The sequence below is a fragment of the Carcharhinus amblyrhynchos genome, chromosome 2, assembly GCF_965287045.1.
Source record: "Carcharhinus amblyrhynchos chromosome 2, sCarAmb.v2.hapA, whole genome shotgun sequence".
Lineage (NCBI taxonomy): Eukaryota > Metazoa > Chordata > Chondrichthyes > Carcharhiniformes > Carcharhinidae > Carcharhinus > Carcharhinus amblyrhynchos.
Window position 1 is genome coordinate 75,631,967 of NC_137325.1, and position 16,231 is coordinate 75,648,197.

Genomic DNA, 16,231 nt, shown 5'->3' on the forward strand with positions numbered 1-16,231 from the left:
CATTTTTCATTTATTTTCGTTCATTTGTTCATATCATGCAATTTAAATATTGAACATTTTCCTCTGAAGATGTATTTCGATGGATTTTGAGGGGCCATGGAATAGAATGGTTTAGATAATGGCCATAACATTGGGTTTACTGCATTAGTCAAGAAAAGAATCACCAAAGTTCTGTTCATCCACCTCACTCGGTAGTCTTCTATAGAAATCAATATATCTTGGTTAATCGATTTTATTACAACGCAAAATAATTCATTCCTTCCTTCAACATGGAAGCTGATTTGGTTTGCCCATTGTTAGATGTTGTAGCAACAAGTCATTTGAGGAGATTGCCATGCCTGCAAGGGACAGTACTTTGTTCATCGGGAGCTTTCCTTGATTTTGAATGGAAAAACATGGAAAGTGTGACAAAATTCGCCAAATTCATTCCATGCAATCGTATTTCACACACAAGCTCATATCATAAAATTAACCTACTACTGTTAAACTAAACATGCACTTACGTTACAATCGTCGTGCAAGGAATTCTTAATTATCTGAATCCATCATTGCATTGAACTTTGATACATTGATTTTAGTGAATTCTATTTAGTATTGAAGTTTTAAACGAAATACCAGAATTTAAGTAATTAGAAACCTTCCCTGTAGAATTATGCATTTACTAGAAGCTTTCCATTTTATCATGTAATTAATAGAATAGGCTTTGATTTTAAAATGATATGCAAATAATTTGGGCTCTCAGAGGCACATACAGCTTCTTTACTTAAGTGTAATTCACTGAATAAATAACTTATAGCAGCTCCACTTGATTTTCATTTATCAAATGCAATTATACAAAAGGTAGGTCCCACCCCAACCTATACTATGCAAGTTAAAAAGAAATACTTGCACAGCACCTTGTGGTGGTGAATTACTTTGAAGTCATAGTAGGAAATGGCCATCCATTTGATAACAGAAAAATTTTAGAAAAACAATGAGAGGACTGATCAGTTAATTTGTTTTCATCATGTCTGTTGAAAGTGAATAGTACTTCAGTAAACACTCCTTCTTTAGCAAACAGTTCTGTGTGATCTTCAACATCACATGAGCAGATAGAGAGGGAATTAGGGGGAGGCGATGGCCTAGTGGTATTATCGCTAGAGTACTCATCCAGAAACTCAGCAAATATTCGGGGGATCTGGATTCGTATCCCACCATGGCAGATGATGGAATTTGAATTCAATAAAGATCTCTGGAATTAAGAATCTACTGATGATCATGAAACCATTGTCAATTGTTGGAAAAAACGATCTGACTCACTAATGTCTTTAGCGAAGGAAATCTGCCTTCCTTCTGTGGTCTGGTCTGATGTCACTGTAGAACGACAATAATGTGATTGACTCTCAACTGTCCTCGGAAAGCAAGCCACTCAGTTCAAGGGCAACTAGGGATAGATAATAAATGCTGGCCTGCCAATGATGCCATGTCTCATGAATAAAAAAAAGGTCAGTGAGACCAGAAGCTAGCAGTTTCATAAGAACATAATAAGGACATAAGAAATAGGAGCAGGAGTAGGCCATCTAGCCCTTCGAGCCTGCCCCGCCATTCAATAAGATCATGGCTGATCTGTCGTGGCTCAGTTCCACATTCCCGCCCTCTCCCCATAACCCTTAATCCCCTCTCTTATCAAAAACCCATCAACCCGCGTCTTAAATATATTTAGCGAGGAAGCCTCCACCACTTCAACGGGCAGAGAATTCCAGAGATTCACCACCCTTTGAGTGAAGAAGTTCCTCCTCAACTCCGTTCTAAACCGCCCCCCTTTATCTTGAGGCTGTGCCCCCTAGTCCTACTGTCCTTTCTGAGCAGGAAGAGTCTCTCCACCTCTATCCTATCCATCCCATTCATCATCTTATATGTCTCAATGAGATCTCCCCTCATTCTTCTAAACTCTAACGAGTACAAGCCTAGTTTATTCAACCTCTCCTCATAGATCAACCCCCTCAACTCTGGTATCAGCCTAGTAAACCTCCTCTGCACTCCTTCCAAGGCCAAAATATCCTTGCGTAAGTGCGGCGACCAAAACTGCACACAGTACTCCAGCTGCGGCCTCACCAGTGCCCCATACAGCTGCAGCAAGACCTCCCTACTTTTATATTCAATCCCCCTCGCTGTGAAGGCCAGCATCCCATTCGCCTTCCTGACCACCTGCTGCACCTGCAGGCTGGGTTTTTGCGACTCATGCACAAGGACCCCGAGGTCCCTCTGCACCGTCGCATGCTGCAGTTTTTCGCCACGTAAGTGATAGTCCTTCCTACCATTATTCCTACCAAAGTGGACCACCTCGCACTTGCCAACATTAAATTCCATTTGCCAGTTCCTGGCCCATTCGCCCAGCCTATCTAGATCCTTCTGCAGACTCTCCACACCCTCCGCGCAATTTGCCGTTCCACGAATTTTGGTGTCATCAGCAAATTTTGACACCATACACTCAGTTCCCTCCTCCAGATCATCTATATAAATGGTAAATAGCTGAGGCCCCAGCACCGACCCCTGGGGCACTCCACTAGTCACCAACCGCCAATCCGAATAGCACCCGTTGACCCCCACTCTCTGCCTCCTATTTGACAACCAATCCTCTATCCATGCTAACACCCTACCCCCAACTCCATGCCCCCTTACCTTCTGCAATAACCTCTTGTGAGGTACCTTGTCAAACGCCTTCTGAAAATCAAGAAAGACCACATCCACCAGCTCTCCTCTATCCACCGCCCTAGACATATCCTCATAGAACTCCAATAAATTCGTCAGACACGACTTCCCCTTAACGAAACCGTGCTGCATCTGCTCTATCAAGCAATTCCCCTCAAGATGCCTCGCTATTTCCTCCTTGATGACGGATTGTAACATTTTACCTACAACAGACGTTAAACTAACCGGCCTATAATTTCCTGCCTTTTGCCTGCCACCCTTCTTAAACAATGGCGTAACATTAGCCGTTTTCCAATCTTCTGGCACTTCCCCGGAATCCAGTGACGTTTGGAAAATAACCACCAAGGCATCCACTATCACCTCCGCCATTTCTTTCAGAACCCTCGGATGCATTCCATCCGGTCCTGGGGACTTGTCCACAATCAGCCCCTCCAGTCTGCCGAGCACCGTCTCTCTAGTAACAATAATGTCATTGAGACCCTCCAGTCCTACCACCTTTCCATCGCTAACACCCGGCAAATTATTCACGTCCTCCTCCGTGAAGACCGAAACAAAAAAGTTATTCAAGACCTCAGCCATTTCCCCATCCCCTACCACTAGGTCCCCTCTCACCCTCTAAGGGTCCAACGTTCACCCTAGCCAGCCTCTTCCTTTTTATATATTTATAAAAACTCTTGCTATCCTTTTTTATATTAAGCGCTAGCCCAGCTTCATAGTTTCTCCTACCCTTCTTTATCAACTTCTTTGTCAATCTTTGTTGACATTTAAACCTCTCCCAATTCTCTTCTCGCCCACTGCTCTTAGCTACTCTAAACGCCTCCGCTTTTAATTTAACACTTTCCTTCACCTCCTTCGTTATCCACAGCTTATTACCTCTCCTCCTACGGTCCTTTTTAACCATTGGAATAAATTCATTAGTGTTGATGTAAATAATGTTGTGGCCTTGGGTGGGGCTGATCCTATAATTTTCTGATTCAGAAACAAGAATGGATTAGCTTCAGATCCATTGAAAAGCATTTCTTCAAACAGAAACTCAATTACAAACCACGATTCAAAAATTTTTTTGAATAATTTGGTATTTGTCTTTTCATTTTCTTTCTTTCATGAAAACTTTATGTTTGAAAAAGCCTAGGGAACTTCATTGGCGTAATTGATTGAGAACTTGCTGAGCTAAACAGCTCAGGAGGATGAAATTAGCATGCAGTACAGTTGACAAGATTGTCGAAGCAACCTGGGTTAATGACTCGAACTATTGATGTTCATTCTGCCTGCACAATGTCAGAGAATTGATGTCAGCTCCCTCTCAGTATCCAGAAATGAAATGATTTCCGGTCTCTGTGTCAACGGGAACACACATTGACTGAGTTCATGAATGACATCAACTAAGTTTATTTTGGGTCTGCCAGCAGCTTTGGAAGAGAGGTACAAATTATGAATTTACATGACAAGCATAAGAATTTTGCTAACTTACGTATGTGACTCGCAGAAATGTTTCCCCTGCAGAGCATCCTTCTTCTGAAATTTAAAGCAACCTTCCATTGAATTAATAATTGTCATTTATTATTTTCTGAAATTATCCATTCATGGAATATTGACTTCACAGTTAAGAACAGCAATTGCTGCCCATCTCTAACTGCCCTTGTTAAATGGGGAGTCACGTTCTTGAACTGATGCAGTCCATGTGTTGCAGGTACACGTACAATTCTTTTACAAAGAGAGGTCCAGGATTTTGATCCAGCAACAGTGAAGAAAGGGTGATATAGTTCTAAGAAAGGATGGTGTGTGACTTGTGGGGGATTTGCTGGTGGCAGGGCTTCCAGATGTCTGCTGCAATTGCCCCTCAAGATGATAGAGTTTGCACATTTGGAAGGTGCTGTCGAAAGAGGAATAGTGAATTAATGCAGGTCATCCTGTACATGGTGCACAGTCAGATATAGTCAATGGTGAAAAGAACAAATGCGTAAGGTGGTGGATAGGGTAGCAATCAAGGGAGCTGCTTTGTCCCAGATGGTATTGGTCCTGCTTTTTGTGGACAGGACATACGAGGGTAATTTTCCAAATTGTGTGGACTCCTTGATTATAGCTCGACTGGAGCAGTTTGGCATTGTCATCTATTTTTTCCTGTTGTTTTGTAACTAAACATCTTTATTTTTCTTTATTTGCAATGTCTTTATTTCACTTACTTCGAGTTGTTACAATAGGGAACAACTGTCTGGGAATTTGTACACCCAGAAGAACGAAATTTCCAGAAAGGTCCCCTGAATTTAGGAATTACTAGGCAAGATTTCATTTTTTGTAACTTACTTTAACATGAATTAGAATCAATGTAAATTAAATGTAAAATATTAGACAAATAACTGTCAACACAAACCATATATTACACCTGGAATATCTGATCCAATAAAGATTATCTTATGCTATTAGTAGATAGTCCGTAACTAGTTCCAGTTTCAGCCACACGGTCTTTCCAAGCAGAAATACAATCTCTTTCCTTCAAGGACTTAGTAAATTCTTCACTGGGAGCTAGTTCTTCTGTTTCCCCTTTAAGTCTCTATTCTTCTGTGTACGTTGCACAGACTTCATATTTTAAACCTCCTTTACTGTGGCTACTGTTTCCAGATCAAGTATTGCAGGGTTACATGGTCCTCTATTTCTTATTATCTAACAACTACAATTGATCCCATTGCATGTGATGGAAACTTTTTGAAGTCTTTTTCTTTAATTAAAAACAAAACAAGCACACATTCGCCGAGCATTTTATAGTCATTCAAATTTTCTTTACTGATACTGCTCCTGAGTCAAAGCCTGTCACAGTACCACTTGGGGAAAAAAACACTTTACCATAACAATACAGACAGGCTTTGTGGAACAGCTCCTCCCAGTCTGCAAGTATGACCTGAGCCAAGTCATTGTCATTTTAATTCTCCGCTTACTCTCATGTTGACATCACTGATCTTGACCTGCTGCACTGTTCTATTGAGCCTCAACATAAGCTTGAAGAACAGAACCTCCTCTTTCTATTTTAAGGGACAATCTTCTGATAGAGTCACATGACCCAGGAGTCTATTAGGAACCAGGGTGGGGGAATCATCCTAATCTACAGCAGGCTTTTGCTTCAGCTTGATCCAAGAGGCGAACAAACATCATTGGCCCTGCACTACTCTGTAAGTAGCATGTTGTGTAAATAAATGTTGTTGTTTCTACCTAACTGGTAGAACCAAGTTATTACAGCAGCCTTCCAGACTCAACATTGAGTTCAATAATTACAGACTGTAAACTCAGCCCATCCCATTCCTTTCCGCTTCTATGCCAGTTTCATTTTTCCTCTTATTTTTGCTTTCAATCAGCAGTGCACATCCACTGGGCGCATCCTTTTGTTTCTTTGCTTCTTTTCATGCCCCATCACCATTTGGCTCTGGAGAATAACTCTTCTATCTTTCAATCTCTGTTGTCTATCATCCTCTCCTTTTGTTCTTGTGCTGCCCAGCCCTTGCTCAAAATTCAGTTCATCTCTAACCTTTCCCAGTTCTAATCAAAGTTTACTTTATTTCTCTCTCCACAGATGCTGCCTGACATGCTGAGTATTTCCAAAATTTTATGTTTTTACACAATTTGAATCAACCTGTCTGACCTGTCATTTGATGAAAGTTCACAAATGATATGTATTATGTTTTTCTTAATGCTTCAGAAGAATGTTTAAAAATTCAGGTTTATTTCCATAGATAACAAATATGTCTGGAAGGAATCCAGCTCAGATGCTGGGAGAGTAGAATGATTACTCACTTCAGCCCTGCAAGTGACTATATTAATGGATTTTTGTTTACTTAGGTTCCCATGGGATTTCAGACTAGATTGATTGACAAGGTCATGGGATAATGTGGTTTATGGGTAGCGAGAAACAGGCTTTTGCAAGAAAGGAATTGGAGTTTGGTTGTTCTGGTTAAAGTTAGGAGAATTTTGCAGGCTTCTGAAAGCTCTATATCCCTCTGAAAACTCCAAAGCTGCTCACAACCCCAGGCTAAAATCTAGCAGATTTCACAAGCTTTCAGAGCGCTGCTCCTTCATCAGGTGAGTGGAGTGTTGGGTTCACAAACACAGCATACATAGACAAAGGCAGAATTGCAAGTTAATGGTTAAAATGTGTGCCTTTACAGGTAATCAAGTCTTTACAAGTGCAGACAGTGCAAGTGGAGAGAGGTTAAAGAGGTGTGAATTGTCTCAAGCCAGAACAGTTAGTAGGATTTTGCAAGCTCAGGTCAAATGGTAGTGTGACATGAACCAAAGATCTCAGTTGAGGCCATCTTCATGTGTGCAGAACTTGGCTATCAATTATTGCTTGGTATTTTGTGTTGACATGTGTCTTGAAGGCTGCCTTGGAGAACGCTTACCTCAAGATCGGAGGCTGAATGCCATTGACTGCTGAAGTGTTCCCTGGCAGGAAGGGAACACTCCTGCCAGTGATTGTTGTCGGTGCCCCTTTATCTGTTGTCAAAGCATCTACATGGTCTCGCCTTGGGACTCCTTTTCTGCAGCATATGAGGTAGACAACGTTGGCTGAGTTGCATGAGTGCGTACCGTGTATCTGATAGATGGTGTTCTCATGTGTGATGGTGGTATCCGTGTTGATGATCTGGCATGCCTTGCCGTGATGTGGCTATGCCGGCGGCATTGACGTGACGCAGCATGTCTTGCCGTGGCAGGGTTGTGTGGTTGTTGTTCTCCTGAAGGCTGGATAGTTTACTGCGAACAGTGGTTTGTTTGAAGTTCTGCGGTTGTTTGAAGGCATGTAATAGGGGTATGGGCAGCGCTCTGAAAGCTCGTGATTGCAAACCTGTTGGACTTTAACCTGATATTGTGAGATTTCTTACTGTGCCCACCCCAGTCTAACACCAGCATCTCCACATCAGGGCTACACTCATTATGGTAACTATATTTATGATTGCTGTAACTACTCTATTTGGAACTGCAATAGTGATAAGTTAGAGTTACTTCCTTCCATGTTTAAAGATTGTTCAATTATTAAAAGTTATGTTACTTCATTTTTATGCATAAAGCTTGTTTTGATTTAAAAAAAACCCTGATTTGTCAGTGGAATTATTTCTGGAGTGAAGCATTCTTTTCTCAATCTATGCAAAACTAGAAATATTTTTGGGAATTAGTCTGGTTTCATAATATACTTTAGGATTCTGGACTGTAATACTAACAGTGGCCGGCAGGAAAAACATTATGGCATTGAGATGCAAGTGACATGAATGTCAGTGTACAAAGAGATGTGATGAGGGAATGTCTATAATGTTCCTAAATCCTGCTATATCTAGCTGGGAAGTGCTTAAACTGTGAAAGTGGAAAATATTCCATTTATTGCACTGTCATTCATCATGTTCATGAGCACAAAATTCAGCCAATCTTTAAAAGAAAATAAATTGCACAGTACTACATGTACAGACAAGTTAAATTAGCTGTAGCATTTCTACTGTGTACAGAATTGAATGAAAAACAACATATTAGATTTGTTTTATAAACAAGTGCTGCAAATTAGCAGCATTAGTGCACATTAGGGTGAATTTCCCAATGCGAACAATTTAGTGATGTGACCAGGAGCAGACAGTTTAGTGATTTCTGCTCTTGCACTGGAATAGTTTTGCAGGTTTTCCCAAGAGCGGCCATAATTGCCTGAAATGCCAGGCCTGAGGCTGAAATCCACAAGCATGGAGGACTCTTGAAGGTTTTTGTCAAGCATTGTCTTGGTGGTAGCACTGTGCTTCAGAGACAGGGTTTGAGTTCAAGTGCTATTGTAGAGAATTAAACATGTAATTATTGGCTCCCATGTCGTACCGAGGTTGAACTATCGGAGATGCTAAATTTTAGATGGGAGGTTAACAAGAAGCAATGAGGTTGGTGAGCAGATAATTTCATGTTGTTGGTTGAAAGGCAAGTAATGGCCAGCATATCACAATTCATCCTATTTTTCTTTGAAAAATATCATGGGATCTTTTGCATCCATCTGAAAGAAAGACCTGAAAGAAATCCATCTTGTCAGACCCCACTTGGAGTACTGTGCGCAGTTCTGGTCGCCTCACTACAGGAAGGATGTGGAAGCTATTGAGAGGGTGCAGAGGAGATTTACAAGGATGTTGCCTGGATTGGGAGGCATGCCTTGTGAAAATAGGTTGAGGGAGCTGGGTCTCTTCTCCCTGGAGAGACGAAGGTTGAGAGGTGACCTGACAGAGGTTTATAAAATGTTGAGAGGAATAGATAGGGTGGATTCTCGGAGGCTATTTCCCAGGGCTGAAATGGTCGCTATGTGAGGTCACAGGTTTAAGGTGCTGGGAAGCAAGTACAGAGGAGATGTTAGGGGTAAGTTTTTCACTCAGAGGGTGGTGAGTGAGTGGAATCGGCTGCCGTCGGTGGTGGTAGAGGCGAACTCGCTGGGGTCTTTTAAAAGACTCCTGGATGAGTATGTGGGATCTAATGGCATTGGAAGTTACAGATAGTTCTATGACTTGGTAGGTATAGATGTGATCGGCGCAACTTGTGGGCCGAAGGGCCTATTTGTGCTGTAGTGTTCTACGTTCTATGTTCTAAAGCATCAGCTAAACCTTGATTCTGGAAAGCAGCGGTGTTCCTTCAGTACTGTACTGAAGTTTCACCCTGATTATATGCTCAAGTCTCTGCAGTGTGGCTTGAACTCAAAATCCTTTGGTTCAGCAATGAGAATGCTAAGAAATCTTATTTTTATAAATGGGTCTTTGTCTTGTTTGTGTTTCATCTTCACTTCATGGGACAGGAATGGGTAACTGATGTAAATAATGTACAAAGAACACACTCATGATGTTAGTTTCCAGGAGTTTTGATGGGCAGCTAACCAGAATGGTCTGGTTTAACCCAATATGATGATTGGAGAGAGGAGATAGAACTAGTGGTGATTACAGAGACATGCAGGGGGGCAATTGGGAACGATTGAGGAGGCAGCAATGGTTGCTTCTGTCTTCTCAATGGTTCTCAAGGGTGGCTTGCTGAGGTGGCTGTTTGAGTGAGGGTTCAAATAGTGTGGGAAGAGAAGGGATCTTTTAGAGTATTAGTTCTCATAGTGCAGGAAGGAACATTATTTAGTCAGTCTTTTTAATGGAAATTGGTGAACAGAGGTAGGTCAGGAGAAGCTTGGTAAAAGCTTCACTGATGAGCCGGGGATGGGAAACATGTTATCTGAGTAAATTATCTCAGCTTTAGTAATAACAAGGTTTCTTGCACTTGCTTTTTGGAAACAAAGATGGTTAATAGCAAAGAAAAGTTAAGAGTATTATCTTTGCTTTCTGTGATGACCCTGGAGTAGTGAATCAATTATGCAGAGGAATATAGGGTCTTTTTGTGCTCAAGTTGAATCTGACAAGGGATGGCTAAGATGTGGAGATGTCAGCATTGGACTGCAATGGGCACAGTAAGAAGTCTCACAATACCAGGTTAAAGCCCAACAGGTTTAATTGGCAGCATTAGCTTTCAGAGCCTCAATCTGCTTCTTCAGGTGAGTGAGGACTTGTGTTCACAGACAGGGCATATAAAGACACAAACTCCATTTACAAGATAATGGTTGGAATGCAAGCCTTTACAGGTTAGGAAGTCTGAAAAGTACAGACAATGTGAGTGGAGAGAGGGTTAGGCGCAGGTTAAAGAGATGTGTATTGTCTCCAGCCAGGACAGTTAATGAGATTTTGCAAGTCCAGGCAAGTCGTGAGCGTTATAGATAATGTGACATGAACTCAAGATCCTGGTTGAGGCCATCCTCATGTGTGCGGAACTTGGCTGTAAGTTTCTGCTCTGCCATTCTGCGTTGTCCTGAGTCATGAAGGCCGTCTTGGAGAATGCATACCCGAAGATCAGAGGCTGAATGCCCATGACTGCTCAAGTGTTCCCCGACTGGAAGAGAACACTTCAGCAGTGATTGTTGAGCGATGTTCATTCATCCGTTGTCAGAGTATCTGCATGGTCTCCCCATGCCGCTGCCTCGGGACATCCTTTCCTGCAACATATCAGGTAGACAATGTTGGCCGAGTTGCAAGAGTATGTACTGTGTACCTGGTGGATGGTGTTCTCACGTGAGATGATGGTGTCCATGTCGATGATCTGGCATATCTTGCAGAGGTTGCTGTGGCAGGGTTGTGTGGTGTTGTGATCACTGTTCCCCTGAAGACTGGGTAATTTGCTGCAGACAATTGTCTGTTTCAGGTTGCGCAGTTGTTTGAAGGCAAGAAGTGGGGGTGTGGGGTTGGCCTTGGCAAGATGTTTGTCTTCATCAATGACATGTTGAAGACTCCGGAAAAGATGTCGTAGCTTCTCCGCTCTGGGAAAGTTCTGGATGACGAAGGTTCCACCGTATCCCATGTTTGTCTTCTGAGGAGGTCGGTGCCGTTTTTTGCTGTGGCATGTCGGAACTGTTGATCGAATGCCATATCCTGTTCTTACGAGGGCAACTTTCAGCATCTGGAGGTGTCTGTCACGATCCTCCTCATCTGAGCAGATCCTGTATATACGGAGGGCTTGTCCATAGGGGTGGCTTCTTTAACGTTTTTAGGGTGGAAGCTGGAGAAGTGGAGCATCGTGAGGTTATCCGTGGGCTTGCGGTACAGTGAGGTGCTGAGGTGACCGTCCTTGATGGAGATGCATGTGTTCAAAAATGCAACTGGTTCTGGGGAATAGTCCATGGTGAGTCTGATGGTGGGTGGAACTTGTTGATGTCGTCATATTGTTGTTTTAGTGATTGTTCGCCATGAATCCAAAGGACGAAAATGTCATCAATGTACCTAGTGTATAGCATTGGTTGAAGATCCTGTGTGGTGAAGAGGTCTTGTTTGAACCTGTGCATGAAGATATTGGCATATTGAGGTGTGAATTTGGTCCCCATGATTGTTCCGTGTGTCTGGATGAAGAACTGGTTGTTGAAGGTGAAGACGTTGTGGTCCAGGATGAAGCGGATGAGTTGTAGAATTGCATCTGGAGATTGGCAGTTGTCGGCATTGAGTACTGAGGCAGTTGCAGTAATGTTGTCGTCATGGGGGATGATGGTATAAAGTGCCAAGACATCCATTGTGGTGAGGAGTGCTCCTGGTTCAACTGTTCCATGTGTGTTGAGTTTCTATAGGAAGTCACAACAAAAGCTGGGGGTTCCTTGTACAATGGGTTTCAGGATGCCCTCGACATATCCGGAGAGGTTCTCGCACAGGGTTCCATTGCCTGATACAATGGGACGGCCGGATGTGTTTGCCTTGTGTATCTTTGGGAGGCAGTAAAGATCTCCAGTGCAGGAAGTACGTGGGATGAGAGCAAGGAGGGTGCTCTGAAGGTTCAGATCAGAGGTCTTGTTCAGTCTTTTGAGTTGATGGGGGTGATCTTTGGTCAGATCTGCAATTTGTAGTTGTTCAGTTGTCGGTACACTTCTTTGCAGTAATCCATTTTGTTCAATATGAAGATGACCCTTCCTTTGTCTGTTGGCTTGATAACAATGTTGCGGTTGGTCTTGAGAGTGCGGATGGCGTTGCATTGTGCTTGGGTGACATTCGGGGCTGTCCTATGAGTGCAGCTAATGAATCTGGCATTGATGCACCTTCTGATGGCTTGGACATACATGTCAAGTTGAGGGTAGCGGCCTTCTGGAGGAGTCCAATTCGACCCTTTCCTCTTTGGTTGCTGCACTGCAGATCTCTCTGTCAGCTGTTCCGGTTCATTGGTTGTCTCATTGTGTTCACTGTTGGCCTCTTGGGACTTATGGAAGAACTCTTGCAGCCTCATTCACCAGAAAATTCATCTGTGTTTGCTGCAAGACAGATGGGGTCCATTTTGGTGGTGGTGCAGAAATTGAGCCTTCAGCTGAGAACTTCGATTTCATCTAGTTGAAGTGTGTAGTCCGACAGGTTGACAATGAACTTCCCTGAAGTGGTACTGTTTCCTTCTGTGGTGCCGGGGGAGGCTTCGTTGCTGCTGGTGATGATGTCGAGTTTCTCAAGTTTCCTGCTCTTGGTGTGCATGTAGATGGTGTCGTTCCTTTGTCTCGTCTGCCTGACAATATTTTGCAGCTGGTCTGCGTCCTGAGCGCAACTTGAGAATATGGACTCTATCTTGGTTTCCAGACTGCGATGTTTGCTGTAAAGCTGGTTATATGAGGTGGTTGAGGAGTATGAGAGAGATGCAATGGCAAAGTCTCTCAGTATAGTCTGTATTATAGGTTGACCTGAGTGGGTTCATGATCTGTAGTCCTTTTGGTATCTTGTCTGCTTTCTTGCATCTTTGTAGAAATATGATGTCTGTGTCAATATGCGCAATCTACTTGGAGATCCTCTCCACATTCGCAGTGTTGATGGTAGCCATGATGTGGAGATGCCAGCATTGGACTGAGGTAAACACATTAAGAAGTCTCACGGAGATGCCAGGTTAAAGTCCAACAGGTTTATTTGACAACACTAGCTTTTGGAGTCTCAAGCTCCTTTTTCAGGTGAGTGAGGAATTGTGTTCACAAACAGGGCATATAAAGACACAAACTCAATCTACAAGATAATGGTTGGAATGCGAGTCTTTACAGGTAATCAAGTCTTAAAGGTACAGACAGTGTGAGTGGAGACAGGGTTAAGCACGGGTTAAAGAGGTGTGTATTGTCTCCAGCCAGGACAGTTAGTGAGATTTTGCAAGACCAGGCAAGTCGTGAGAGTTACAGATAGTGCGACATGAACCCAAGATCCCGGTTGAGGCCGCCTTCATGTGTGCAGAACTTGGCTATCAGTTTCTGCCCAGCGACTCTGCGTTGTCATGAAGGCTGCCTTGGAGAACACTTACCCGAAGATCAGCGGCTGAATGCCCATGACTGCTGAAGTATTCCCCAACTGGAAGAGAACACTCCTGCCTGGTGATTGTTGAGCGATGTTCATTCATCCATTGTCGTAGTGTCTGCATGGTTTCCCTAATGTACCACGCCTCAGGACATCCTTTCCTGCAGCGTATCAGGTAGACAATGTTGGCCAAGAATATGTACCGTGTACCAGGTGGATGGTGTTCTCACGTGGGATGATTAAGCCAGAGATGTGCTTACTCATCTATGGCCCTTGGCCTTACAGGAGCAAAGATAAGAAGCGTACTGGGAGAATAACTGGGCTAGAAGACAGTACAACTTTTATGCTGATAGTTCATCAAAAGTTTGATTTGATTTGTAATTGTCAAATGTATTACTGGACAGTGAAAAGTATTGTTTCTTGTGCATTATACAGACAAAGCATTTCGTGCATAGAGAAGGACACGAGAAAGTGTAGAATGTAGTGTTACAGTCATAGTTAGGATGTAAAGAAAAATCAATGTAATGCGAGGTAGGTCCATTCAAAAATTTGATGGCAGCAGGGAAGATGCTGTACTTTAGTCGCTTGGTACGTGACCCCAGACTTTTGTATCTTTTTCCTGAAGGAAGAAGGTAGAAGATAGTATGTCCAGGGTGAATGGGGTCCTTAATTACGCTGGCTGCTTTTCCAAGACAGCTGGGAGTGTAGACAGAGTGAATAGATGGGAGGCTGGTTTGCATGTGAATGTAGCCCATTCACGACCTTTTGTAGTTTCTTGGGCAGAACAAGAGCTACACCAAGCTGTGATACAGCCAAAAAGAATGCTTTCTATGGTGCATCTGTAAAAGTTGGAATGATTGAACAGGCTGATTGCTACGAAAGTATCGTGGAAGATAAAATGTCAAAGCCCATTTATTTGGCAGATTGAAAATGTGACAGTTATAAATGGATTGGGGAAGAATTTATTTCAATAATTGATGTAAAAGGACATGGAGTTGGATGGGCGTGAGGGCTACAAAGAAGTGGTCAAAGATTGCCTTGTCTATGGAAAATAATGGAAATAAAGAGGCCATGTGAGCTTAAAAGATGGAGAGAGTGGCCTGAAAATGAATGTAGGGTTTATATGGAGGTTAAGAGAAGGAAGGAGGGCAGAAAATTGGAGGAGAAAGGACAAGATAAATTGAGATGGATATTGAAATCAGCGAGAATGAGGAAATATTTAATACAGAGCCTCAGAGAGGAAAGGAAAAAGGCTACTTAATGAGAAACTTGAGTTGGCACAGTAGGGGAAGAGGATTTTGGAATGGGAGATGAAAGGCATAGCATTAGATGAGGAAAAAATACTAGAAGTGAAGCAGGAAAGCCTCTGATGTAAAGTATGGATAAGGACCAAATTGTCACTGTAGCATTTCTGATGGTCCAGTTAATAGAAAGTGGTGATGTGGAAACTGGGTGGCCAATCATATTGTACCTGGTTCCCATTGTATTATTTAAAAATATTTGGAACCAATTAGGGTACCTTTGGATGTTCTAATTTTTATTTTGAGCTATATAATAGACTGTCTATTATAAATACATAACTTATGGTTGTTACGTATTTGTAAGTTTATCTTTTGTTAAATGAATTATGGTTTAGTGGTTCTCAACTTACAATAAAGTCTGAAGGTGTGACAATAAATTCGCTCAATGAATCCAGCAGCGATCTGAAGACACAGGCTAAGTTCAGTAACTCAAAACAGCAGGCAGGATGCTAAAAATTTATTCATACCCATCTTTGAGTGCAGTATGATGATTTATGATCAGCCCACTCCATTTCTGATGAGTTAGGCAGCACATAAACATTGCGCAGTCTCCTAATTCTCCTGATTTCGGCATCTCTCAAAGAGGGCTACACTGATGAAAGAAGGCTACTGCTGATTGCTGAATATCAGAACACCAGGTTAAAGTTCAGCGAGTTTATTTGGAATTACGCGATTTCAGAACACTGCTGAAGGAGAAGTGCTCTGAAAGCTCGTGCTACCAAATAAACCTATTGGACTTTAACCTGGTGTTGTCAGACTTCTTACTATGTCCACCCTAGTCCAACGCCGGCATCTCCACATCATGCTGAATATCAATGATGCAGTTGGAGAGAAGGGAAATTAAAGTGTTGCTGCAGAGACATGGCTCCCAGGTTCATGGGTATGGTGTTGGAGGCCTTAGTGCTGCTGATATGCCAAAGAGACGTCGTGTTTTTCAGGGTGAGGGAGGAGAAGGAGGCCTCAAGGAACACCATCCAAAAGGAATGGAAGTATTTGGCCAGGAAACTCAATGTAAGGAAACTGTCTCTGTGGCCCTGGCAGCAGTGCTGCAAGCAGTTCAATGACTGCAAATAAGTGGTCAAGGGCATTGAACCCATTTTCTCAGGACATTTCCTACCAACTGCATCACTAGCCTCTCATGCTACTCAACGTACCAGTCTCATTACCTAATCATCTGACAACTGCACAGTCCGGATTCATATCCTTCATCTCCTCCCTCTTTGCACACCTTTCACTGATGCTAACTCCAAATCGACCCCTCCACATTTCCCCAGCTATTCAGCTAGTGAGGAACATCAACTGAACACTATACATTTGAGTCGACATTCTTCAAGCAAACATGCAGGTACTGGTAACCTCCTTGCTACACAATTGTCTCTAGATTAGAATTGATTTTGCAACTGACAATTCATTTTGGGGCATTCT